Consider the following 10,800-nt stretch of genomic DNA (forward strand, 5'->3'; position numbering starts at 1 on the left):
ATAGACCATGGCCTGTGCACCACCCCCTAAAAATGTAATATATTTTTTAAAAAAAGACATGGGGACTTCCATTCAGTGTCTCCCAATGTTTGGGGATTTCCTTTCCTTACTTCCTTACTCCCTAGCGGTACCCTAGAGGAGGCAGACTAACTACGGAGAAGTCATTCTGTAGGCTGGTTGGTGGAACCTTCAGGACTCCTGGGAAGGCTCCAACGGGTCCCCGAGAGTCCCAGTTTCCTCTATCACACAACAGAAGGTGGGGAATGGCTGCCGTGGTTGGAAGAGCGCATTGGTGCTGAGGGGGCCAGCTGGTTGAGAAGCAGGTGGAGAGGGAAAGGACCCTGCTTAAGAGGGGGCTGGGTGGGAAGGCTGGGTAATTTATGATATCATTGTTCCCGCCCCTCTTCCCAGCCCCCTGCCACTTTACTGTTGCTAGGATATCCTGGCTGGCCCTGTCAAATGGAAACCTCCTCCTCAGCCAGGGCAGGCCCTACCCTGAGTCATGTCAGACCCTGACACACACCCAGTGTCTCCTGAGCATCCCTTCAGGTTCAGCCAGCTTGGGTGTGGGACTACCTGACCGAGCAAGTGTGTATGTATGTGTGTGTGTGTGTGTGTGTGAGAGGGGAGATATAGAGGGAGCCAGGCGATAGACTTTGGGGATGGAGGAACACTCTGAGGGCCTGCAGGTGGCCCTGGGAACTGTCCCTGGAGGAACCCAAGTTAATAATGCGATCCTTATCTTAGAGAGAGCAGGCTTTCAGCAGACTGAGCGAACACACAGGCTTCTCAGTCCACTCCCTCCAGTCAAGGGTAAAGGTGGAGGAAGAGAAGCTGAGGAGAACAAGGCTGAGGAGGGTCTGGGCACAGGAAGGTGACCGTGAGTAGAACTGGGTGGCCCAGGGATGTGGCTGAGATCCCCTCTTCTTCCAGAGTTCTTTTAGACAGTAAGGCTGAAGAAAAGCTTGGTACAGGAACTTCGAAGGTTTCTCAAGCTGCAGGTCGTGGCTACCTGTGCTTCTTAGCACTGGCCTTGACTTGGCTACCACAGGCTTTTATCTCAGTTTACCTGCCCTGGCTGAAACCCAAAGGATCCTGTCCCCAGCTCCATAAGAGCCATCAGAGGTCCCCAGAGTCCCTGACTGCCCCCTAGAGTCACAGGCTGCTTGTTCTGTGCTCCACACAAGGTTCCCTCCCTCCCAACGCTGATTTCCTGTGGGCCACATTCCAGCACATTGGAGGGCCAGAGCTCAGGGAACAGACCAGCAGCACCGCAAGTCTCCAAGGAAAGTTCCAGTAGTCTCCAGGGGCTGAAGGCAGGACTGGGGAAGCGGCTAGCCGGGCTGCAGAAATCAAATGCTCCCAGACTGCTGTCCAGCACGCATCGCATCTGCCTTCCTAACCAAGTTTCCTGGGCTCCGGCCACAGATCCTGACATCCTGCCCTCTGTGCTCTGGGAGGACCCAGGAAGGATGCTTAGCCTTGGCTCCTTGTCTGCTGGTGGAGGGGACACACACCTTTTTCTGGACCACAGGTAACTTTCCTTCTGTCTACTCCTAACAGATCTCCATTCAAAGAGTACTTTTATTCATGAGTATGTGTTGAATGTCAGTGTGCATATGTGTTTGAGTATGTTATCTTGTGAGTGTAAGTGTGCATACATGTTTGGGTGTGTATCTGAGAGATTGTGTGTGTGTGTGTGTGTGTGTGTGTGTGTGTGTGCGCGCGCGCGCGCGCGTGCGTGGCTTGATACGGGGTCCTGTTGTATGGCTCAGGCTGGCCTTGAACTCAGAGCATTCCACCTGTGTTTGATTCCCCCTATGCTGGGATAACAAGCCTTTTCTCCACACTTGACAATTTCTCTTTACAGACCAAAAAGAAGACCTGATGTCATCCTGAGCACCCCTGCCATGCAGAGTGTGTTCACAGACTGCCAATGGGCTGGCTCCAGCCAGCAGAAGTGAACTGAGGTAGAGGTTCAGCCTGGCAGCTTCTCCCCAAAGCCATGGAGAGAGAACCTTACCCACTCCACCCCCCAGCTACTTCCAGCAAGTCGTCCAGCCTGACCCATCTATTTCCCCTGTTGTCTCTCAGCTGGGTCCCCGAGACCCACCCTACCTCCAATAAAGAACATTGCATACTGCGCATCAGTGTTGCCTTGGAAATGCTAGGCTAGGGGCGGGGTCATGCTGGGTTCTCCATCCTAGAACAACACTACTGAACAATATAGTCATACCAGGCGGGGCTCCCTGAAGCCTACCTGCATGGCCAGGATGGTCCAAGGACAGTGTGCTCGTCCCACCCTTTCTGCTAGCCTCCAGCTTCGTGGGAACACCACAGATTGTGGGATTCTGAGATCATCAGAGCAACAGGATCACTTTGTAGCCAGGGGAGCACAAGGCAGGAGCCAGAACGGGGCTGTTCTTCAGTTAAGGGGCAGAGGTTGCTGCCTCTCTCAGTAGAGGCTTTTTCTCAGAAATGGCTTCCTGGTCTAACAGTCCATAGGTGAGGACCACCCCTGTCCTGTAGGCTACACACTACCATTCTCTCTAGCCTCCCCGTGACACAGAAGGAAAGGAATAGGGCGAGCAAGTCAGCAGTCAGGCCTGACACAGAGCTCAAGGGAGCACGGAAGAGCCACAGCAAGAAGCAGTGCTGTTGACCTCATTCCCCCTGTAACACCCACATCCAACGCGCTCCTGAACGCATTGCTGGGAGCAGAGGTAGAGCCCTGACTTCCCCCTTCGAGCTCTCGTGCCCCCGCCCAGAGTTCTTCCTGTCTGAACACCTCCTTGAAACTTCATTTGGAATCCCAGAATTTGTCTAAACACAGAAAATACACGATCACTCATGGCGTCGTGATTGCAACAACACAGGAAGCAAAAGGGGGCATCCTCCACCATCTACCCTCCCTCCCAAGAGGCAGCCATTAACCCCAAGCCCTCCGGGGACAATCTGCATGCATCTGAGCATGCATCTGTGCACCCACACCCAACACTGCAGTGCTTTCCCACAGCGTTCCTGCACAGACACACACCTGACATTGACTGCTCCAGGGTGGAGGGTCTACCTTGCGCGCTCGGGCCCTGCACGGTTCAGCAAATCCAAAAGTGCCCTCGTTTTACAGAGGATCTGAGGCCGTGGAGGGAAAGGACCAGCCTCAGGGTCCAGTTCCTCAGCATCAGGAAAGCCCCATGAACCTTAGGGTCCCCCATAGGGACAGAGCCTGGGACCTGTCCAGGGCTATGGATGCTACTGGTCTGTCTGAGGCTCCAAGAGTGCTTGTGAGTGGCCTAGTGTTCATTTCAGGGGCTCCCTCCTAGGCCAGCCTTGCCAGCACCCACTGGGGTCCCAAGGGCAGGTGTGAGCAAGTGAAAGCTGCCACCCCTCCCCCTACAGGCTGGAGCATCAGTCTTCAGGAACATGGGGGTGGGAAGTGGTGGTCAGTCCTGAGCCAATCCCATGCCTGCACTAGCAGCCCCTTAGGAAGCCCGTGGGATCTGTAGAGAATCTGGTGGGTGTGCTGGTCTCTGCCCAACCAGGAAAGGGTTTGGGATGGCAGTAAGCAGAGGCAGGGGGTGAGCTGCCTTTTAGTAACTGAAAGACCTAGCCAGACCCAGTTGGGGTCAGGAAAGCAAGAGGGCAGGGAGGAGTTCCTCCCTAAAAAGGGATTCCACTGACTGACTGATGTGGGAGGAACCAGGCAGCCCCTCACTTAAGTATATGCTCTCAGAGTCCCACTGAGCATATGCAGATGAGTCTGTCTGTATGCAGATGAGTCTGTCTATATGCAGATGAGGTGAGAAGGCATTCTCTTCTCTGGGTTACCATAGAGCCTGCCACCCCTCCCTTTCCCCTTGGGTTCCAGCTGCAGGGTAGTTTGGGAAAAAGGCCAGCCCCCAGGGAGGGGAAACTTACAAATAGAAGGTTAGACTTCAGGAAGGACTGACCAATGAAAAAGACTGATCAGTCTGGGGAAGAACTAGAGATGGAGGAGAATATAGAGAGGTTCCCGGATAGGTGAGACCAAACCATGCCCCACGGAACCCTGAAAGAACAACCCAGGCTCTAAGTTCACAGACTGGCAGAAAGCTCTCGGACTCACAGGCTAGCAGAGGAAAGGGCCCCAGAGAGCAGCTATGCTGACCTGGTGTCATCCTGGTCCCTCACAGGTCACTGGATCCTGATGGTGACCTCAGACCCTTTGCAGACAGGCCTGGGGCTCCTGCAGGCCACAGAGATCGCAAGTAGCAAGTTCCTGTCCACTGATTTGCAACAACTTAGGCTATGGTGGGCAGGTTGGAATGACTATTCCTGCATAGGTCCTAGGACTTCCGTCAGGGGATGGGGCAGAGACACCAAGAGGGGAGAGAACACCTGGGCCTGGGGAAACTGAGACCCAGAAATGCTAAGAAAGTTGCCTCTTCTTTCAGCTGATCTAAGACAAGTTGGGCCTGAGCCCAGGGCTTCTCCTAGGAGCTTAGAGGCCTTTGGAAAAATCTCACTTTTCCTCGGGTGGCCTGAGTTCCCTTTTCCACCCCCCTCCCATTCAACGGTGTAGCCAAGGCCTTTGTGGAGAGGCCCTGGGGAAGAGAGGGCCCTTGTCATCCATTCATCTTTCAGGAGGCTTGGCCCATGCCAGACCCGCTGGACTCTCCTTCCTGGGAGGTGCCAGGCAACCCCCACCGCCCCTCGTGGCTGCTCCCCCAGTTCTATCATTTCCTGGAGCCTCAGGGGTTTGGCTGCGATCCAAGCCAAAAGATGGTGGGGAGTCCCACCTCCCACACTTCCTCATTCACGCACTGGCACCAGACCTGTGGGAACGCCGGACAGCAGCTGGGCATTGGTGCCTGGCTCTCCCCTCAGCCCACAGACCTTAGAGAAGGCACGAGGAACAGGGCCTTCCCCCCTTCCCCCCCCCCCCCCCCCCCAGCGCTGGAAGTCCTCAGCACTGATTGTGAATCTGGGTACAAACAAAGCCTGTAAACTGGATAGTAATAGACCTTTCCCAGGAAACCTTCTGACAGGCATATATTCTGGGTCACCTTGACACTCCCCATAATTCTGCTCTGCTCGAAGCTCCAAGGACAAATAAAAAACCCTTGAGGTTCTCCTGACCTCTCTCTCTGTGGCTGAAGGCCTTAGGGCCCTGAGAACAGAGAATGAACATGGGGCTACTACTAGGAGGTCTCTATCCAATCAGGGCTCTGGATGGAGTTCCATTAGGACAGGTCACGGTGGCTTCTGGCCCAGGCAGTGTGGGTGAGTTGGAAGGAAAGTAGAAGTCGTTATGAAAGGACCAAGGGAAGAGAGTTCCAGAGGACTCAGAGAAACTGGATCAAGAAGAGACAAAGGAAAGAAATCCTATTGTAGACATCTTATCCATTGTACCCAGGCCAGGAGGTCACAGGGCAGCAGCTTCCTCAGTGGAAAGACTTCTAGGCAGAGTAAAATGGTTACTGGGAGTCATTTCAAGACCAGAGACAGTCCAGCATCTTATTTCTTGTAGGTGGGGAGGCCTTTAGCTGAGATAGGCTCTCTGTGAAAGAGAAGGGCTCCTAATTGGGGGAAGAAAGGGAGAGAAAGAGAGGGAAGGGGCTCTGCCGGGCAAAACCCCAGAGCCAGCCTGCCATGGAGGGAGATTAAGGGATTAGAGTTAAAACAAAGTGGTCGGACTGGAGCAGGTGGGCTGGGGCCCTGTGCTAACGATCTAATTGCTTGCTGCCTTTAGAGGGGTGTGAGCCAGGCCTGGCTGTGGATTTCTAATGAGTCGGGGTGTTTTACAAGGGAGGTAAGTGAGAAGGTGCAGAAATGAGGGGCCAGTCAGGAAGGTCTTTTTCCTCTCTTGAAGAGATTCAAACTCTTGTGCTCAAGTACAGAACCTCGAGTTCATGTGCTCTGCCCCTGCCTTGTGCCTACCCAGGGAAACTGCGGGAGAAAATACAGCCTAATGGAAGCCAAGGCTGTGCAGGATGCCTAGGTCCCCACCAAGGTCTGGAGCCAGGGGAGAGATCATTGTCTCCGCAGCATTAACTGGGCACACACCCAGTGTCGGTATTGTGCTAAGCTTTCATCAGTTTATCAACTCTCCCAAACACACAGTAAAGGTTGAGGGACTCCTTGTAGATGCCAGGGTCTTTCTGATCAGGCCTGGCTCCTTTCAGACCCTTCCGTCTTCCTAGGAAGGGACAGGTCTTCCAACCTTCTCTATCAGTGGCTGAGAGAATTCAGTCTGCAGCTGACTGTACCCCAGAAGCCCCTGGGGGTCCGGCTCAGCCAGCCTGCTTGCTCACAGTCCTGGAGACACGACCAGCCGTGTCCCCTCTTCAAGCCTGTGCACACAGTGTGCCCTCTCCTTAGACAGTCACCTCTGCCCACTAACAGCCTTGTGACAACCACTTCTGTGACTCACATAGAGTCTTCTCTTTGCCTGCTGGGTTCCCCTGAGAGTCTAGCGTCAGTGGCTGCCTCCCACACACTCATGTCATGGGTGGCCTGGTCACGGGTGACTGTTTATTTTTATAAGTAAGAGGCCTGGGAGCAGGAGCTCTGAGAGCCCTATGGGAGGCAGGTGTGGGAGCCTCTTCTGGTCCATGTGAAATGAGTGTTTATTCAGAAATAGTTTTTTTTTTTCCTTGTCCTAGGGATAGAACCCAGTGCCTTATTTGTGCTTGTCTCAGTTTAATTTAAAATATTATTTTTATTTTATTTATTTGGGTTTTGTGAGACAAGGTTTCTCTGTCCTGGGACTCCCTCTGTACACCAGGCTGACCTCGAACTCATGGAAATTCGCCTGCCTCTGCCTCCCAAGCGCTGGAATGAATAGTGTGTGCCACCACGCCCAGCTGATTTTTATTTTTAAAATTAAGGAAGGTGCTCTGGGTTGGTTGTACATGCCTTTCATCTCAGCAGTCAGAAGGCAGGGACGAGCAGAGCTATGTGGGTTTGAGGTCTGGTTTTCCTAGGGAGATCCAGGTCATAGTGAGACCCTGACTTTCAAGATAAGTAGACAAAAAAAATTTTTTTTTTAAAGGGAGGTGGAAGGATAGTGTTTAGCCGCGAAGGTCAGGATATCAGAAACCCTCGGACTTGCAAGGAACCAGACAGGTCCAGTGAGATGCTCTTCTCTTGAGGCCCTTCCCACGCTCAGTTCTTACTCACTGTTTCTTAATACATTTACACTTGTTCTCCTACAAAAATAAAAAAAGAAAAGAAAGAAAAAAGAGGAGGAGGAGGAAGGGAGGGGGGCAAGGGAGGAGGAAGACTCCCTTAGTGCTCTGGTTTGGAGGAGGGGTAGAAACCACAGTGTTTCTAGCCCTCTTTCCCCCTTCCCCTCTCCTTCATCACCATGCACCTGTCTTGTGGTCATAGGCCTTCCCAGATCTTCCCCTAAGCTTTCAGGATTGTCCCCACGACAACCTCTCTAGTCAGCACTGTGGGTGAGCACTTAGGTTCTCCCCAGGTCTCTAAAGAACCTACCTGTACCTGCTTATGTGGCAGGCAATGGCGGTCACTCTGCTGCCACTAGAGGGATGTGTGAGCCCCCGGCCTCTGGGAGCTGGAGAGTAAGGCCTTGCAGAGGGAAGCCAGTGGGCAAAGGCATCCACTCAAGACATGCTGCACCCTTCCCTTCCTCTGTTTACACAGCTGAGCTGAAGACAAAGACTCTCTGGGGGATCACCTTATCTCACTCATCTGAAAAATGGGAACAGAAACAGTAGCTATTTCTCAAAGCCTCTAGGGAACAAACTAAGCTAACATCTGTGAACAACTTGGTCCAGTGCAGGACAGGAATTGAGGATTCACAACTGGCAGCTCTTAGGATTGTTATTAATCAGGAGCGATCCCACAACGTGGGCTGATTTAGGGTAGGAACTTGTCACCATTAGTCTTGCTGGGAATAAAGGGGCCCTGTAGTAACATCCCTCACACCCAGTCCCCCAGCCCCACCCCCGACAGGATGACAGGATGACAGGACTGCCGCTGATGCCTGACAAAGTTAGAAGTGGTGCAGAATGGGACACTTAGGGGCTTAGCCCAGGCAGAACTATGGGGAAGGACCCTCCAGCTATGGCTCCAAGGGGTTATGGAGCACACAGGCAGGCCAGGAATGTGAAAGACAGCCCCTTCCCTGTTCTGAAGCAATTCTGCAAGAGCCTTCAGTCAGCCAGGCCTGCCCTAATCCCCTGGAGTGGCAGGTGGGGGGCTAATGGCTAGTCCAGGATTGTGCCACCAGAACCCATGACCTCTGACCTTTGAGAGAGGCTGATGAGGATCAAAATGACATAGGCAGAGAACACCCATGAAAACAATACAGGGGAGGGGAAGGCAGGGAGGCAAGGGATGGGGAGGAAAGGGGAGGGCAGACAGGGCTGGTGAGCTGCAGTTTAAAGTGAGGTACATTAAAAAAAAAAAAAAATTGGATTTTACCTAACCTTTTCTTGAGGAAAATTTTGGCGAGTCACAGGGAAAACAGAATGGTGGTAGAAAGCCTCCATGTCCCACTTATCCACTGGTTAGCATCAGCAGCAGGCCAGCCTGGCTGCCTTTGGACCCCTCCTTTTCCCTCTGGTGTTTCTAAGCACATCCTGAGTCTGTCTCCTTCCCCAGAGGTGTGATGAGAGTCCAGCTCAAAGGATCCCAGGGAGGGGACTTGGCAGTCATCTGGAGAAGGGTGCAGGGACAGGACAAAGGCACTGTAAACGACTCGCGTGTGTCTGGAGGGTCTCCGACCTGCCCCACTCAGTGTACTTGAGAAGTCTCCTAGCTGCTGGGGCCACAGGAGGGAGCTGGTGCCGTATCCCACAGGGGGTTTGTAGGAGAGTGTTCACTAAAGCAAAGCAAAGGCCAGAGTCCAGGGTCAGGCTGCTCCCAGGCAGGGTTGAGCCCCTCAGAGCCATGACTGAAGAGGTCAGACAAGGACCCTAGGTGCCCAAGGTCGGGTGGTAGCTGGGAAGGTGGGCTGTCTTACAAAGAAGGCCACAGTGAAGGGGAGGGGTCTGAACCCAGATCTTGGCCATGTCTGCTGCTTCTGAACCCCAACATAAAGAGACCCCTGAATCCTGGACTGCTGGAGACAAGGAGGGCCAAAGTCCTGAATGGCCAATTGTTCTTATTAGGAAGGCTTAAGGACACTCCTTACTGTCACCTCCCTCCCAGGGTGATTACAGGGAAGAGGGGACACAAAGAGACCCTCCTCACCACCACCATGGTGATTATAGGGAGAAGGACACAAAGGGCCTCAGCTCCCATCCTCTGGCCGGATAATGGGCCATTCACATTGAGGGAACCCCAGTCCCACACCTGGCTCTTAGGCAGACCCCAACTGCCCCATTGTCCCAAGCCTGCCACTGTGCCTTGTACCCGGGTGTTAGCCATGGGAAGCCTAACACCCCAGCTGGGGCAGTCCTGGCCCTTCCCCCACCTCTTCAGCCACTTGGAGGCTCAGAGCTGATTTGGTGGGGGAACGCCATTCATTCCACACTCCTCACTCAGAATTTTTCTCTGCTCAAAAGTCCTCAGAGAGAAGTCCTCACAGCTATGGGAAAATAGGAGAGAATAATTAGGAAAGCCATTAGCGTCTCAAGGCCCATCTGAGGGATTAAAGGATTAAAGGCCTTCTAACAGGTCTCTCCTCCTCGAAGATTTTTGCCAGAGCTTGTTTTCAGGACTTTTCCCTGGGTTGGGGGAGATGGAGGGACTGAGATCCTCGGTGGATCCTCTCTTTACAGCTGCAGGGAATCAAGACCCCCTAGTTATGTTCAGTTGGCCAGAAGAGAAGAGTGGGGCAAGCAGGTGTGGGCTGGCAGCTCCTTCTCAGGCTAGCCTGAACCTCCACAGTGGGAGTAGAGAGGTGCAGAGGTCAGCGAGAGTCCCTCGTGGAAGCCCAGACAGGCTCCCTGGGAGCCCTGTGCTCCTCCAAAAGATCCTGGAGGGCTCAGCCTCTCCCCCGCCCCCTGGTTCCAGCTGAGGGCAGGCAGGCTCTCTGCCCCTACTCAAGGCAAACTGAGCCAGAGAGCACCACTCTTTTCCAACTAGCCAGAGGCCTGAGGTCAAGGAAGGGTTTCTCAGGAAGAGCCACTGTCTGCATTGAGTCAAGGTCGCTGCCTTGCAGAACACAGTGCAGCCACTTCGTGGAATGTGAGTGCGGGGGATATGCAAATCAGATGAGGAGGCCCACAGAGCAGGCAGGCCTCATCCTTTCTGAAGATGGGAAGGACAGTCCCTTGGAAGAGATGACCAGCTTACATTTCTGAGTCTCCCTATTACACCCCTCTGGCCACCTGGTGGCCGGTGGCTATCAGGTAACTGTTGCAATCAAGTGTGTTACCCAGTCCTGTTACAATCTATCTTGCTGTCCCACTGACATCTCAGTGCCCTCCTTTAGGCCAGGAGCTGAAAATCCATGGTGGACATTCAAACATGTATCTGCCAGAGAAGAAAGCAAACATACTCCACCAGACAGCACCAGAGTTACAGTTGCCCAGAGCAGAGAGATACAATAGGATACACACACAAGCTCCGGGAAATCCAGTCTCTGCATATAGCAGCTTGACCCACTGCCTACTCTAGAGAAGAAAGACCCCAGCAGGAAGCCAGCTCACACCCACACACTGGCCTCCCTGGATTGGGGTGGGAATGGGGCTTCTGGAAATGCAGCTTGTCCCTTCCACTTCTAAGGAAAGCTCACTAAATGCCTTCCAAGCCTCCTCTGTACCTGCCAACCTTCAGCTAGCAAGTCTGAAGAGAGAGAGAAAGAGAGAGAGAGAGAGAGAGAGAGAGAGAGAGAGAGAGAGAGAG

Source organism: Mus pahari, chromosome 4, assembly GCF_900095145.1.
Source record: "Mus pahari chromosome 4, PAHARI_EIJ_v1.1, whole genome shotgun sequence".
Classification (NCBI taxonomy): Eukaryota; Metazoa; Chordata; class Mammalia; order Rodentia; family Muridae; genus Mus; species Mus pahari.